General features: G+C 38.4%; 1 protein-coding gene and 1 pseudogene across 12 annotated transcripts in view; one reads left to right on the forward strand and one right to left on the reverse strand.

Annotated features, from left to right (window-relative positions):
- The window catches only part of DENND4A (DENN domain containing 4A), a 152,321-nt gene that overhangs the window by 118,698 nt on the left and 21,051 nt on the right, over positions 1 to 12,572 (reverse strand). The gene's annotated exons all lie outside the window — the stretch shown is intronic.
- Positions 3,992 to 4,487, forward strand: LOC135268664 (large ribosomal subunit protein uL11-like; annotated as a pseudogene).

Consider the following 12,572-nt stretch of genomic DNA (forward strand, 5'->3'; position numbering starts at 1 on the left):
GCTCAAGCAATCCTCCTGCCTCAGCCTCCCAAGTAGCCACCACACACAACCCATATATTTACTTTAATAATAACTATGCACTTCATAAGCTCTACCATGTTCAGTCATCCACTGTATGAAGGTCCACACTTATACAGCAAAAACTACCATAAAAGCAAACTAACAAACCAACCACTATTAGAAAAATTTAAGACTCCATCTCTACAAAAAAATTTTTTTAATTAGCTGGGCATGATGGCTCATGCCTGTGGTCCCAGCTATTCAGGAGGCTGAAGTGGAAGGTTTGCTTGAGCCCAGGAGGTCAAGGCTATAGTGAGCTATGATCACATCACTGGCCTGGGGGACAGAGAGAAATCCTGCCTCAAAAAGAAAAAAAAAAATTCAATAAAGGAATCTGAAAGCAAATGGTTAGTAACATCTCATTTCCAAAGTGAGATCAAAATTATATAACAAAAAGTGATTTGAATACTCTACAACGTACAATTGTCTCTTGAAAAAGGCAATCATTACTACCATGTGAAAGACAGGTATGAAAAAGTTTTAATTTTTGTTAAGATAAATGGGGTATTCACTTCAGTCATACTGAACCACTTACAGCTCCCCCTTTACACAACTCCATGCCACCTTTGGAAATTCAGTTCCTCCTATCAGAATATCTCTATTCCAATGGCCAACTGCTCTGTAATACTGGAGACCTGCTCTTTGAAGCCTTCCTTACCCTTTTCACCATGAGAGACTGTCATTCTCTTTTCTTATGCTTCCAGAGTATCTTGCGTATATCTCTACTACGATTATCACATTAATGCTGCAATTATTTCTCTGAACATCTATTCTTCTCAACTAGATTATGCATAGAGAGTAGACAATGTTATACCCCCATCTCTGTAAATGTGTGTTTCAGCATACTCCCTGACAGAGAATAGGCAGTCAATAAATGTTTGCTAAATAAAAAATGACATGATGTATTAATGGTACTAATATTAGGTTAAAGAAGGTATATATCATCATACATATGCTCATAAAATAATATGACTCAAACTTCAAATTCTGTATGCAGAAGCTAATCACCTCCATTGGTTTTACTTAAAAAAGGGAAACATGGCCGGGCGCGGTGGCTCACGCCTGTAATCCTAGCACTTTGGGAGGCCAAGGTGGGTGGATCACCTGAACTCAGAAGTTCAAGACCAGCCTGGCCATCATGGTGAAACCTCATCTTAAAAAAAAAAAAAAGGGAGGCCGGGCACGGTGGCTCACGCCTGTAATCCCAGCACTTTGGGAGGCCGAGGCGGGTGGATCACGAGGTCAAGAGATCGAGACCATCCTGGTCAACAAGGTGAATCCCCGTCTCTACTAAAAATACAAAAAATTAGCTGGGCATGGTGGCGCATGCCTGTAGTCCCAGCTACTCAGGAGGCTGAGGCAGGAGAATTGCCTGAACCCAGGAGGCGGAGGGTGCGGTGAGCCGAGATCCCGCCACTGCACTCCAGCCTGCGTAACAAGAGCGAAACTCCGTCTCAAAAAAAAAGGGAAACATTTTTAGTCCTCACACAATAATCATGTATAGATTGGGGATGAAATAAGTTCTTTCCTACTATATAAAGCCACTGAGCAGTATTTTTTTATTTCATAAAAATCGTAATTATCATTATTTAGTATTCCTTTGTATTCATACCACCTTTTAGAACATCTGTTTACCTACAAACCTATCCTCTAAGAACTGTATACCCTGTATCTACTCCCCTCCCATAAAAATAAAAATCAGGCCTGAAAGCCATGTTCTATGGACCTTTGACTTCATTGGCCACAGCTGATTAGACCAGGCATAGATACCTCCCTCAAACTGAATTTTCTCCCAGTGGTTCAGAATGAAATTACAGAACCATGAGCGAATATGTGAATTTAAGAGTTAGAAGACATGTACAGCTGTTTGCAGTGGTGAAAGACAACATACAGAGTAAGAAAAATGAAGTGGAAAAGCAGGGAGACTCAGAGAAATCATGCTACCCCAGGGTGGTAAGAAAATAGCTGCCTGGATACAGCCTTGGTGGCTCACGCCTATAATCCCAGCACTTTGGAAGTCCAAGGCAGGCAAATCACTTGAGGCCAGGAGTTCAAGGCCAGGCTGGCCAATATGGTGAAACTCCATCTCTACTAAAAATACAAAAATGAGCTGAGCATGGTGGCGGGTGCCCGTAAACCCAGCTACTCAGGAAGCTTAGGCAGGAGAATTGCTTGAACCCAGGAAGTGGAGGTTGTAGCAAGTGGAGATTACGCCACTGCACTCCAGCCTGGGTGACAGAGTGAGACTCCATCTTAAAAAAAAAAAAAAAAGGAAAAGAGAATAGCTGCCTGGGTTACTGATAAATTTCCAGTTCCTGGTTTCCCTTCCCCTTCATGAGTCTTGGCTGTACTTCTATCATGGATACTGTGAAATCTCTAGCATCTTTGCCTAATGGGAATTAATTTCCCTTTTTTGAGTAAGCTAGGTTAAATTTGTTTTGTTTTTTACTTACAAACAATTTTTTTTTTTTAGACAGAGTCTTGCTCTATTGCCCAGGCTGGAGTGCGGTCGCGAGATCTCAGCTCACTGCAACCTCTACCTCCCAGGTTCAAGCAATTCTCCTGCCTCAGCCTCCAGAGAAGATAAGATTACAGGCGCACACCACCAGACCGGGCTAATTTTTATATTTTTAGTAGAGACAGGATTTCTCCATGTTCGCCAGACTGGTCTCCAACTCCTGATCTCAAGTGACCTGTCCACCTTAGCCTCTCAAAGTGCTAGGATTACAGGCATGAGCCACTGCACCTGGCCACAAACAAAAAAATTGATTAAACAAACATCAAAAAAGAAAACCAAAATTTCAGTTAATTATAGAAGAGAAAAAAGTTTTGTTTAAAAAAAATGGCTGTAGACTGGGCACGGTGGCTCATGCCTGTAATTCCAGCACTTTGGGAGGCAGAGGCAGGCGGATCACTTGAGGCCAGGAGTTCGAGACCAGCCCGGCCAACATGGTAAAACCCCATCTCTTATTTTAAAAAAAAAAATGGCTGTTAGGCTGGACACGGTGGCTCATGCCTGTAATCCCAGGACTTTGGGAAGCTAAGGTGGGCAGATCATGATGTCGGGAGTTCAAGACTAGCCTGGCCAACACAGTGAAACCCAGTCTCTACTAAAAATATGAAAAGCCAGGCATGGTAGTGTACACCCGTAGTCCCAGCTACTGGAAGGATAAGGCAGGAGAATTGCTTGAACCCAAAGGCAGAGGTTGCAGTGAGCCAAGATCAGGCCACTACATTCTAGCCTGGGCAACAAAGCGAGACTCTGTCTCAAGAAGAAAAAAAAAAAAAAAAAAAGGCTGTTAAGCTGGTATCTTCAGATATTCCTCAGCACAATAAAATGAAAAATATTCACTAAACATAGCAGGTTCAAACATCCTATAAATCCAACTTCAGTGTAGTCATGAGTTAGTATGAATAAAATTTTATTACAAAGTTCTGCTGTTCAGAAAAAATGAGAGATTAATAGGGAATTTCTTAGACTTTATCTAAACAAATTATTTTTTAAAGAAAAATAATATCAGTTACTACAATTTTGACCAAAAAGAGGATGAGGTTTTTCTTTTCTGGTGATAATAGCCAGTCTTATCTAACAAGCCAAAATAACATTCTATAGTTTTCCCCACCCATCTACACCCATTTCTCTTAAAACATGACATTTCAGAGTTCTCAGCTAAAATAGTCAGTGCTAAAATACAGTGACCTTTTTTAAAAAAAAAAGTGCTCCCCAATACCACAGGCATACCTCAGAAATACTATACGTTAGGTACCAGATCACTGCAATAAAGCAAGTATCACAATAAAGGAAATCACACAAATTTTTTGGTTTCCTAGTGCATTTAAAAAGTTATTGCTTTCAGCTCAGAGGAGGCCAAGGTGCAACTTTCTTCAGTTGTCCCAAATCTGGGTTCACCTGATACCAGTCGCCTCTACCATGCCACCAAAGTTCAACCTCAACGAGATCAAAGTTGTATACCTGAGGTGTACCGGGGTGAATTCAGTGCCATATCTGTGCTGGCCCCCAAAGATCAGCTCCCTGGGTCTGTCTCCAAAAGCAGTTGGTGATGATATTGCCAAGGCAACTGGTAACTGGAAGGGTCTAAGGATAACTGTGAAACTGACCGTTCAGAACAGACAGGCCCAGACTGAAGTGGTACCTTCTGCCTCTGCACTGATCCTCAAAGCCCTCAAAGCAGCACCAAGAAACAGAAAAACGACAACAACAAAAAAACAGAGAAACATTAAACAAAGTGGTAATATCACTTTTGATGAGACTGTCAACATTGCTTGATAGATGTGGCACCTATCTTTAGCCAGAGAACTCTCTGGAATATTAAAGAGATCCTGGGGGCTGCAATGTTGATGGCTGCCATCTTCATAGCATCAAAGACGACATCAACAGTGGTGTGGTGGAATGCCCAGCTAGTTAAGAAGCACAACGAAAAATATTTCAATAAAGGATCATTTGACAACTAAAAGAAAAAAATTATATTAATGCCATATAAATATTATTGGATATATTTATAAAAGTATATGTCTGCAATCGCATTACATCTAAAAAAAAGTACATATCTTAATTTTAAAATACCTATGGTAAAAAATGCTAAGAATCATGGGAGACTTCAGAAAAGTGGTAATCTTTTTGCTGATGGAGGGTCTTGCCTAGAGATACTGATGGCTGCTGACTATCAGTGTCGTGGTGGCTAAAGGATCGGGTGGCTGTGGCAATTTCTTAAAAGACAATGACAATGAAATTTGCCATATTGACTGACTCTTCCTTTCATGAAAGATTTCTCTGTAGCATGCGATACTGTTTGGTAATATTTTACCCACAGTAAAACTTATAGCAGAGTGCTGGGATTACAGGCAGGAGTCACCACGTCCAGCCTGTTCCCAGGTTTTAAACAAGATGAACCTACATGTGAAACTGATTAGTTCCAAATAATTAAAGCTTAGCAAGACTGGGAAAATCTACATGTGTAACACCAAGTCTGGAGATTAAAAAAAAAAAAAAATAGTACTTTTAGGAAATTTTCCAAGATTATACAGATAGTTCTAGTATTTAGAAAAAATGAAAAATGTTAAATTTAGAGTAAAACAAAGGTTTATGAAAAATTAAATACTGACTGCCATAAAAAGAATTTTTGGGCCCCACAAGGTGGTACATGTCTACAGTTTCAGCTACTGAAAAGGTACAGACAGGAAGACTGCTTGAGGCTAGGAATTTGAGGCCAACCTGGGGAACATGGTGAGACCTCACGTCTAGAATAAATAAATAAATAAAAATTAGCAGAAGAAGAAGGAAAAAAAAAACCTTTGTTAATCTCAATACACAAATTCAAGAGAAGAAAAAAGGCCAGGCGTGGTGTCTTACACCTGTAATCCCAGCACTTTGGGAGGCTGAGGCGGGTAGATCATCTGGGGTCAGGAGTTCGAGACGATCCTGGCCAACATGGTGAAACCCCGTCTCTACTAAAAATACAAAAGTTAGCTGGGCGTAGTGGTGGGCACCTGTAATCCCAGCTACTTGGGATGCTGAGGCAGGAGAATCACTTGAACCCAGGAGACAGAGGTTGCAGTGAGCCAAGATTGTGCCACTGCACTTCAGCCTGGGAGACACAGCAAGACTCTGTCTCAAAAAAAAAAAAAAAAAAAAAAAGTTGTTTTTTAAAGACAAGAAACTCTGTTGCCAAGGCTGGGGTATATGGCACAATCATAGCTCACTGCTGCCTCAAACTCCTGGGCTCAAGTGATCCTCCCACCTCAGCCTCCCAAGTAGCTAGGACTACAGGGGAACACTACCACACCTGCCTAGTTGGTGTTTTTTGTTTTTGAGAAAGAGTCTCACTCTGTTGCCCAGGCTGGAGTGCAGTAGCGCGATCTCAGCTCACTGCAACCTCTGCCTCCTAGGTTCAAGTGATTCTTATGCTTCAGTCTCCCAAGTAGCTAGGATTGCAGGTGTACGCCACCATGCCCAGATAATTTTTGTATTTCTAGTATAGATAGGATTTCATCATGTTGGCCAGGCTGGGCTCAAACTCCTGGGCTCAAGTGATCCTCCTGCCTTGGCCTTCCAAAGCACTGGGATTACAGGCATTAGTCACCATACCTAGCAGGAAAAAAAAAGTTTTTAAGTAAGGATTTATTGTAACTGCTTACAATAATGGAAGAAGGTAGAGGTATCGATAATTTTTAATGACATATTGTAGGCTCAAGTAATCCATCCACCTCAGCCTCCCAAAGTGCTGGGATTACAGGTATGCACCACCCCGCCAGGCCCATTCTATGTTTTTGTTCAACCTTTCTCTATAACACGCTTGCATTTATGCCCTAATAAAAAAGTACAATCTTAGTACATCCGCCTCCCTCACACCTTAATCCAAAACAGGAAAGGCTAGTTAAATGCAACAGTACAGATTAAATGAAGATTAAAAGTAAATAAAAGGCATTCCTAGAGTTTAAACAGGGCTATTAATAAGTATGCTGAATTTTAAATAATCAATTAATTGGTACAATTAAAAAATACTAATCATCATCAATGCCAATTTCAAATTTATGACACGACACCAAATGTTGGCCCTCTTAGAAAGACTAATGGTCAACTTCCCATGACATTTTCAAAAGTCAGGGATGTATATTTTATTTTAAAACCCAGGATAATTTGGTTTGTACTTTCATTCACTAATTCATAGCCTAGTAGAGGAGATATGCAAGTTAAAATATTTAAGGGCAACAATAGTTTTTATAGCTTACTTACTGAACATTTATTAGTCATAGGCATTGTTCTAAGTACTTTACTTGCACTAACAAATTTAAGCTTCACAACCACCTTATGAAGGCATTGATAACCCGCAAAGTCAGGTTTCAATCCTAGGCAGTCTGGGTCTGGAGCCAACTACTTTATCCTGCCTCTCCAATACTATAGTTCATTCCATAAATTCTTACTGAGTGTCATCTCTGGTCTGGGTGCTTGCGCTGTAACACAGTTACCAACAGATTATCCCAGGAGGGACCCAATTATTCAGACAAGAGTATGGATCTGAGAAGCCATTCTAGAGAAAGTAATGCCCAGCTGAGTCCTAAAAGTTGTAAAGAAGTTAGGTAGGCAAAAAGAAAAGGGAAGGAGGAAACAAAGGCATTCCAGACAGAAGGTCTACATAAGAAATGGTCAACAACCCAGAAATAGTATGCATATTCAGAGAATCTTCAAAAAGTAGTTCTGTATAGCTGGAGTGGAAAGTAGAAGGCAGAAATTACTAGAGTTAAAATTAGAGAACCAGTCAGAAGCTAAGTCATGCAGAGTTTTAATGACATATTAAAACTTTATCGCATTGACAATGGGAGGTCAATAAAGAATTTTCAGGTCTGTGTTTCAAACATGCTATTCTAGTAATTCTGAGAAGGTGAATCTCAAGGAGATAAAACTGAAGACAGGAACACCAACTAAAAGGTAAGGAAATAGTTCCTAATAAAGCAGAGGTTAGAACAAGGATGCTGGGGAAGTGACTGATTCAAAAAATATTTAGGAGATAAATCCAGCAGAATTCAGTAAATAAATGAATGTAAGGAATGAGAGAGATGGAAGAAATCATGAATGATTTCAAAGTTTCTTCCTTGGATGATGAAGTCAACAGTAGTCCATGATGTCTTTGAAAGAAAACCTATAGATAGGTAAATAAGTCCAGTTTTGACAAGAAGAGTTTGAAGTGAAGATGATAAATAAAATAATCTAATCTGATGCTTTGGAAAGATACTGATGCTGGAACAAATGGTCTGGGGAGTAGTGGGTAGATACATGGTAACTGAAACTATAGGGATAACCGTAACTTAGAACAACGTGAAGGCTGAGAGGAGTCTCAGAAACACCACTGTTTATGGGACAGGTAGAGAATACACGAAAGGGGATGGCATGGTGGAAGTCATGGAGCAGAGTTTCTTGAGAAAGTATTATTGTCATTGGTTACTTTATAAGAGCAAGTTTAGTGATATGAAGTAGAACGTAGACTGCAGTAGGATGAAGAGTAAATAAGAGAAAAAAGTAACTTCAATCAATAGACTATCAATTTTCTCATCTATAAAACTGAGATAGTAGGTGACTGTGAATACTTAAAAATGTACTGCATGGGACCTGACATATAATAAGTGTTAAAGGCCCTCATGGACTGTTTCCACCCTTGCTCACTACACCTAGCCATACCAGGTGTCTTTCTATTCTCAAACATCCCAAGCCCCTTTGCACTGCAAGGCTTTGCACTTGATATTCCTGTTTCCTCACTTAGCTCTTCACATTGCTGGCTCCTTCTTGCCTGTCAAGTGTCAGTCTCCCAAAAGAGGGCTTCCTTAAGAAGCACTCTAAGGACCCCTTTTTGTTCATTCTCTCAGATCACCCTGTTTTACTTCCTTTATAACCCTTATTACTCTTTGAACTTTTCTTATTTATTTAAAGGTAATGCCAAAGTGATTAAGAGTGCAGGCTCCACAATCAGACCGGTTGCAAACTGCAGCTTTATCATTTACTAGCAATGCGACCTTGGACAAGTTGTTTAACCTCTCTGCATCTTAACTTCTTCATCTTTAAAATGGGCAAAATAACACACACACGCACACTGAAAACAAACAAAAAATTTTAAAAAATGGGCAAAATAATTATTTACCTCATAGACTTCTTGGGGAGTTAAATTAGCTAAAACAAAGTTACTACAAGAATACAGGTACATTTTAAGCTCTCAAATATTATTACATATTTGTTTAGTTGCAGTAATCTTAATGCTCTATCAAAGAGCATTTCTCAATATGTACCACTAAAAATATATGAAGTAATAAATAGTCTTAGTCCAAGTGTAAAGATCTCAACTAACAACCAAATGAAGAAGTGCTATTCTGACTAAACCTCAAGAAATACTACTGATGGGATTTTTTTTTTTTTTTTTTTTTGCCACAAAAGTCATGAGAAAAAAAACACACATCTGAAGCTAAAGATCTTTAGTTGAGCAAGGGAAATTTTTTATAAGCTTTATATGGAATTACTATGTAATTTAGATCAATATATAAAAAAATAAAATCAAAATATAGATGTCAGGGAGAAAAGGTTTGACTTACGTAACTCTTGGAAGTTTTTAACTGGAAACTCTAACAACAAAAAGAACTGTACATAAGCACTGTTCTTTTTGGGTAAAGGTATTTCTCATGGAGATACAGGTTAACAATTCTAAAACGCTGTACATGGATGATGGGACTGAACAAATAAGTTAATGGATATCAGATGGCACGAGCCAGATTTCTCACTTTTAGAGAGGGAGGTAATAGGTAATGGAGTAAAGCTAGAATGAACTATATAGTACTGAAAGTCAAAGACATTAGTATGAACTCACGTTTACCTTATTACAGATACAGATAATTATATATGTATATACATGGATTAGTATACATACATGCATTTTCCAGGTCTATACATTTTCCAGGTCTATACACAGAAAAGGCCTAGAAGTCATGATATCCCAACAGCAATGAGTACAAAACCAGATCTTGGTTTCTAATGATTCACCAAAAAAATAGAACCAGGGATCCTTGGAAAAACGGCTGATTCTAGGACTGGGGCAGGAAACAGACAAGATGAATCTGGAACTTCTTGTAGTGCCAGAAAGTAAGGAAGTATTGAAAAAAACAAAACAATGGAGTATGTCCTGTTGGTAGAACAATTTGAACAACAAAATAAATAAAGTAGTATAGGATTATAACCCAAAGTAAAAAATAAACATCTATGAGTCCATACAGATATAAATAAATGATTGAATAAATAAATGGGGAAGAAAAGACTATCCGTAGCAGAAGAATTCCAAATAATTTTATAGACAGCTCCCCTTCAAGAAGACAGAGACAGATCCACTGAGTGTGGTATATACTTAGTAACTTGTTTCCAAAAAGAAGAGTATGGGAAAACTTCACAGCAGAGAAACCTGGCAAACACTAACTCAGCCTGGTGATTGAGGGTGACAATATTAGTGGTAACATACTGATAGTATTTCCCCTTGAGATGATGCAACGAGGTGGCACTTTACCTCTGTGATTGTCCTCCCTCAAACCCATAACCCCCGTCTAACCATCAGGAAAATATCAGACAAACCCAAACCAAGGCACGTTCTACAAAATCCCTGACCAATACTCCTCAAAATTATCAAAGTCATCAAAAACAAGGAAAGTCTGAGATGCCATCACAGCCCAGACAGGCTAAGGAAAGATGTCAACTAAATGTACTGTAGTATTCTGGATAGAATGCCGGAACCAAAAAAGGATCTTAGGTAAAAATTAACGAAATCTAAATTAAATGAATTTTAGTTAATAGTAATGTACCAATATTGGTTCCTTAGCAGTGACAAATTTAACACTGAAATGTCACATATTGGCAACATATCATATGGGGGCAACATATGACGAGACCCCCATCTCTTATCAAAAAAAAAAAAAAAAAGGAAAACTGGGTACAAAGTATACCTTAACTCTGTGTAACTTCTCTGTAAATTTAAACATATTCTATAAGAAAACATTTATTCAACTAAATAAAAATATGGAGAAGCTATTCCCTTAACCAATCTGATTTTGGTCCTTTAAGTTATATATAGTGGGTTGGACAACAGAAATATAGGTAGCATTGTGCAAAATAATTTCAACATTGATGAACCATTTATAACACTGTATGTGTAAGTGCCTATAAGTCATTTTTTTAATATGCACATTTTGATTCCTTAGTTGGTAAGCACTTTAGGAGCAGAACACTCTCCTCTAAGTAGGAGGAGGCCACTCAAATTTGGGACTAAAGCAAAACTGTGGTACTTCTATATTAATAAAAATTCCATCTGGGCCAGGCACGGTGTCTCATGCCTGTAATCCCAGCACTTTGGGAGCCCGAGGCAGGCGGATCACTCGAGGTCAGGAGTTCAAGACCAGCCTGGCCAACACGGTGAAACCCCATCTCTAACAAAAAATACAAAAATTAGTCAGGCATGGTGGCATATGCCTGTAGTCCTAGCTACTCGGGAAGGTAAGGCACAAGAATCGTTTGAACCTGGGAGGTGGGGGTTGCAGTGAGTCACCACTGAACTCCAGCCTGGGTGAAGAGCGAGACTCTGTCTCCAAAAAAAAATTATATATATATATTCCACATGGCTTTTGAAGTGGTAAATATTTTTTCTTTGTAAATGAAAGCTGAAATACAGAGATCAGAAATTTATAAAGGTTGGCACGGTGGCTCACGATTATAATTCCAGCACTTTGGGGGTCAAGGTAGGCAGACAGTTTAAGACCAGCCTGGGCAACACTGCAAAACCTAGTCTCTACAAGAAAAAAAGAAAAAAAAAAATACAAACAATTAGCCAAGAATGGTGGCATGTGCCTGCAGTCCCAGCTACTCAAGAGGCTGTGGTGGGAGGATCACTTGAGCCCAAGAGGTTGAGGTTGCAGTGAGCAATGGTCACACCACTGCACTCCAACCTAGGTGACAGAGCAACATCCTGTCTCAAAAAAAAAAAAAAAAAAAAGTTATTAAACTTCTTTTTGTTGTTACATTGTTTTGTACGAGACACTTATTTTTGAAAAGTTTTAAAAATAAAATTACAAAAAAATGTAGTATACACTCACATACTCATATATAAAGCATTAACATTTTTCATTTTTGCTTCAGATACATATTTAATAGAAAATAACTATGTATGTCATAGTTATCACATTATCACATTGAATTCTGAAACACTGAGACACTTCCTCATGGTCTCAGAAGAGGAACATAACTAAATATACTTAGAGAAAGTACAATAGAGAGTTCACTATGAACACTATACTATAAAACAAAATTACAGTAACTTGGGTCCATATTGGTCATTGTTGAACAGATCTGGAAACTTGAAAAGCCAAATAAAACTAAGTTTTCCTAACATTTGTAACTATCCTGAAAATACCTAAAAACAAACAAAAAAAACTTACAAATCAGTAAGAAATCAAAGAACTTGATAACACTAAACGCTGGCAAGGATATGGAAAAACAGAAATTGTTTGCAATATCCTATAAATATCTTATAAAAGGAAAAATATTTATATCCTAGGACCCAACAATTTGACAGGTATATGATCTGGAGAAACTATGGCATGTTGCAGAGGAGCTATAGGAATATTCATAAGGCAATGTTTGTAACAGATTAAAAAAATGAAAACAATTTAAATGCTTATCGTAGAGAAAATGATAAACTGTATATATTCATTCAATGGAACACTATACAGCTGTGTAAATGAATGAACTAGACCTACAGTATCAACAAAGATTGAGTGGGGAAAAAAATAAAATGAAAAAACCAAGCTTTAAAATCCATATACCATGACACAATCATGTTAACAGCTGCTGAAACTTTCTAGAACATACATTTTTTAAAGTGCCAGGCTCAGTTTTAACCACCTTATATAAATTAGCTCAATTAGACCAGGCACAGTGGCTCACGCCTGTAATCCCAGCGCTTTGGGAGGCCAAG

Source organism: Aotus nancymaae, unplaced genomic scaffold (genome assembly GCF_030222135.1).
Source record: "Aotus nancymaae isolate 86718 unplaced genomic scaffold, 86718_ANA_hifiasm-v0.15.2.pri h1tg000041l, whole genome shotgun sequence".
In the NCBI taxonomy this organism is placed as follows: domain Eukaryota; kingdom Metazoa; phylum Chordata; class Mammalia; order Primates; family Aotidae; genus Aotus; species Aotus nancymaae.